The sequence below is a fragment of the Babylonia areolata genome, chromosome 25 (assembly GCF_041734735.1).
Source record: "Babylonia areolata isolate BAREFJ2019XMU chromosome 25, ASM4173473v1, whole genome shotgun sequence".
NCBI lineage: Eukaryota > Metazoa > Mollusca > Gastropoda > Neogastropoda > Buccinidae > Babylonia > Babylonia areolata.
Window position 1 is genome coordinate 25,234,979 of NC_134900.1, and position 5,000 is coordinate 25,239,978.

The following is a 5,000-nucleotide window of genomic DNA, read 5'->3' on the forward strand; positions in this document are numbered from 1 at the left end:
TTACGTGGCCGTTTATCACTGCATGCTTTGTTCCTCCACGTCACTACATGATGTTGCTTGCCTGGAATGTTGATCACTATGGAAAGGGAATGTTGATACCATGTTTAACTCTCTCCATACGAACGGCGAAAGAGACGACGTTAACAGCGTTTCACCCCAGTTACCATCAACAAAATATTGCAAGCGGAAGGCTCTTATACTGAAGAGGTGAATGTTGACAAAGAATACCACAATTCTGACGACGGAAGCTAAAGGTTGGGTCATTCAGACACCCACTGGACATCCGAGGGGTCTGTGTAGAGGAGAAGAGAGGACTGGCCGTACTGAGTGAGTTAAAACCCACCCATTTCTTGTAATGCCACTCTTCTGCGCTGGTTTCAGTTTCAGTTTCAGTAGCTCAAGGAGGCGTCACTGCGTTCGGACAAATCCATATACGCTACCCCACATCTGCCAAGCAGATGCCTGACTGGTAGACTGATAGATAAATAGACAGGTGGTTTGGCAGGCAAAGAAATGAATAGAGATGGAGAGACATAACAATCAGACATATATATATATACAGGTACATAAACGGGAAAGATGGACGTTTTATTTCGTTCTTTAATGTTTGATGTGCGCTTACACGATCTTGTATATTAGAAATATTTTTGAAGAATATATGTTATTGCATTTTTAGTGGTGCTTTTATCAGAGACACATATTAAACATGTCATACAAGGCACAAAAACAGTGTTAATTAAATATAAATAATCAGAGAAACTTTCTTGGTGATTATCAACCTACAGTACCAACAGTTTGAAAGCACCAGAGGGGACCAAGAAAAAAACAAAAAAACAGAAAAGACCCGAAACAAAAAGACAACAACAACAACAACAAAATAAATAAATAAAATAAAAAATAAATAAAAATAATAAAACACCTCTTCTGTCCCCAAAGATCTGTTCTCGGACAACTATGGTCTCCAGTTTTGCTCTGAACCAGTTCAACCATCTCTCCCCCCCCCCCAACCCCCACCCCACCCCTCCCATCCTCCATCCCTGAATCACACACCATCCCTCCACCACCACCACCACCACCACGACCACCCTCTTCCACTACAGTCCTCATTGTAAATACATCCACCTCTAGTATCAACAACAGTGTGAAAACACCAGAGGAGGAACGGAAAAAAAAAGGTCGAAACAAAAGGAAAAACCCAAACCAAAAAAAACGAAAACACCCTGTTCTGTCCCCAAAGATCTGTTTTTCGGACACTGTGGTGACGGGACTGGTGAGATCGATTTTGTCTCTTCGTTCTCTGTCTCTGTTTCTCCTGCTTTCGCGCTTGTGTGTATGTAAATATGTGTGTGTGTGTGTGTGTGTGTGTGTGTGTGTGTGTGTGTGTGTGTGTGTGTGTGTGTGTGTGTGTGTGTGTGTGTGTGTGTGTGTGTGTGTGTGTGTGTTTAAAGAGAAGAAAAATAAAGGATACAGATAGAGAGAGAGAGAGAGAGAGAGAGTGTGTGTGTGTGTGTGTTTGTGTGTGTGAGAGAGTGAACGTGAGTGTGAGAGAGAGTGAGAGAGAGACAGAGACTGAGAGACAGAGACAGAGAGAGACAGAGACAGAGAGAGTGTGAGAGAGAGACAGAGAGAGAGAGAGAGAGTGAGAGAGAGTGTGTGAGAGAGAGTGAGCGTGAGTGTGAGAGAGAGTGAGAGAGAGACAGAGACTGAGAGACAGAGACAGAGAGAGAAAGAGAGTGTGAGAAAGAGACAGAGAGAGAGAGAGAGAGAGAGAGAGAGAGAGAGAGAGATTAATGTGTGGAGATAGAAGGAACAAAACAAGGTAATCAAGCCAAACTCAGGTGGTGCCAAACCATTCGACATCCATAAAATAATATATCTATACGGATCTTGACATTCAATGACATGTGTGTGTCCTTGCGTGTGTTCCTCTATGGTGTGTGTGTGTGTGTTTGTCTGTGTGTGTGTGTGTGTGTGGGGGGGGGGGGTATGTGTGTGCGTGCGCGCCCGTGCATGTGTGTGGGTGGGCGCGCGCATGTGTGTGTGTGTGTGTGTGTGTGTGTGTGTGTGTGTGTGAGTGTGTGTGTGTGTGTGTGTGTGTGTGTGTGTGTGTGTGTGTGTGTGTGTGCGTGTTTCTTCTTGGTGTACTGGAGTACCTTTTTATTGCTTGATATTTAACGCCCTTTGCTTCATTTTCCTTGATCCTTGTTTAAAGATAGTCAGTATCATAAAAAACAACAACAAAAAACAAAACAAAACAAAAAAAAAAAACAAAAAACCCACACACACACACACAAAAAAACAACAACAACAAAAAACCCAACCAACCAACCAAAAAAAAACAACACAAACAACAACAACAACAAAAATCATCACAAGGTGTATATGTATTCCAACTAATTAACAAACAAACACACAATAGTCGATCAAATCGTTTCTGTCATGCTGTTTGCCTGTCCGTAACTTTTCACTCAACCGGTTCGTTTTGGTTTCAGTCAATCAGCCAATCGGTCAGTCTATCTGTCCACTGTCCACTTCATATCAAAAGTGGAGAGAGAAAAGAAAAAAAAGTGTCCAGAGCAAATTGACCATAACCGAACGACGAACAAGAAAGAGTTCCCTTTTGCTCCACAAAGGGGCACAACATGTGGAGTGATGGTCTAGAGGTAACGCGTCCATCTTGGAAGCGAGAGAATCTGAGCGCGCTGGTTCGAATCACGGCTCAGCCGCCGATATTTTCTCCCCCTCCACTAGACCTTGAGTGGTGGTCTGGACGTTAGTCATTCGAATGAGACGATAAACCGAGGTCCCGTGTGCTAGCATGCACTTAGCGCACGTAAAAGAACCCACGGCAACAAAAGGGTTGTTCCTGGCAAAATTCTGTAGAAAAATCCACTTCGATAGGAAAGACAAATACAACTGCATGCAGGAAAAAAAAAAATGGTGGCGCTGTAGTAAAGCGACGCGCTCTCCCTGGGGAGAGCAGCCCGAATTTCACACAGATAAATTTGTGTTGTGATAAAAAGAAATACAAATACAAAATACAACCTGGAGCCAGCGCAGCTCATGTTGCAGGTGCTTCCTATCGATGAGCTGGGTTGCAGGTAAAGAAAAGGCGACATAAAAACCAGTCCGTAGTAACTTCCTCGTGAAAAAAAAAAAAAAAGTTTAAAAAGATCGAAGTCCACCGAAACACCACTCATTTGACATGTACGACGCAGCACCAGCAACAGCTACAGCAACAGCAACAGAGGGAATGCTAAAATGTAAGTGCAATATGGTTCAGAAAGCTGAAGAAACGATCATCACATAACACTCCCAACCCCGCCCCCTCTTTTTCCCTTCACTTTCCTTTTAAAGAGTTATTGAGGTTGTTGGGTTTTTTTTTCGTTGTTTTTTGTTTTTTGGTGTGTGTTATTTTTTTGATGATATTTTTAAAAACATTTTGCGATTTGCTTCATGATTGTTCTGTGTCTCATTTGTGGAAGCGCACTCATTTTTTGTTTTTTTTTCATTTTTCATTTATTTATTTATTTATTTCAGCTCCCATTCATGTCTTCTAATTACCTGGGGTTTTGTTTCTGTCCGTGTTTTTTCCCCCCCACCCCTCTCTCTTTTCTTGAACTATTAATATTTTTTTTTTGCCTTTCTGTTGCAGAGCCTTCCACACAGTTCATCTCTCTTCCTGTCTCTTCTTCGCCTGTCTAATCCGATCAAAATAATATTAATATCTTACGTCCAGCGCCTCTGGGATGAAGGAGAGGGAGGGGAGAGAAGAAGAGAGAGCGCACAATCCGCCGGGATGCTGGTTCCTGCACTTCCCTCAAGGGGGCGCGGCAGGTTCTTTTGTGCTGCAGAGAGAAAAAAAACACACACACCTAAAACAGCTTTTGATGGATAATAACGCCAGACACTTTAAACACGCCCGCCAGCAGATTTTACTGTGAAAGGACCAGTTCCTGGGCTTGGAGATTGGACAGAGCCAAAGAGAGAGAGAGAGAGAGAGAGAGAGGGGGGGTAGAGAGAGAAGAGAGAGAGGAAAAGAGAGAGAGAGCGGGTGAAAGAGAAGAGAGAGAGAGAGATAGTGACAGGGAGTGAGAATGAGAGAGAAAGAGGCGTGGAAAGAGAGAGAGAGAGAGAGAGAGAGAGAGAGAGAGAGAGAGAGGATGAGGGAGAATGGATGGAAGAGAAAGAGAGAGAGAGAGATGGTGACAGGGAGTGAGAATGAGAGGGACATTGGGGTAAGAGAGAGGGAGAGAGAGAGGAGGGGGGAAGATAAAGAGGGAAAGAGAGAGAGTTGTTGGAAGAGAGAGAGATAGTGACAGAGAGTAAGAAAGAGAAGGAAGAGAGAGGGTGAGAGAGAGAGAGAGAGAGAGAGAGAGAGAGAGAGACAGACAGACAGACAGAGAGACAGCCAGCCAGCCAGATAGAGAGGGTGAGGAAGGCAGGGACAGAAACAGAAACAGATAACGAGGGGAAAAGAAAAGGAGAAGAAAATCGTTAGCAGTTTTTGCTTTGTCTCTCCCCCGGGTATCGACTCTGATTGCGAAAGATTTAGGTGGCAGGGAAAGATGGGGGAGGGTCAACTTTGCCAAGTGATCGCATCGTTTTCTGCGCAATTCACCCGGCCAGACGGGCCCCATCTGACGTGGGCCAGTGTTGGGACGCTGGGGATGGCCAACCAATGGCCATAGGTCTTGGGGAAAGTGGGAGTTTATGCTGACTACGGGTCTGGCAATGAAACAACATTAACGGAAAAAAACGCTGTCGATTTTAGCTGCTGATTGTGAATAAAGGGAGAGGGATCTTTTGTCAGCTGTATGTCCAGCAGAAAGTTCTGTGGCATCAGGGGAAGGCTGACATGTCCGGTGAGCTGACGCTGATTTAAAACTCCGACTGTTAATCCTCCGATTAGATGGTTTCTAACACTTCTTATGTTTGCGGTTCATGAACGAACATTTTTGTTTTTAACATTTTTTTCCCCCATTTTTATAACACATAGA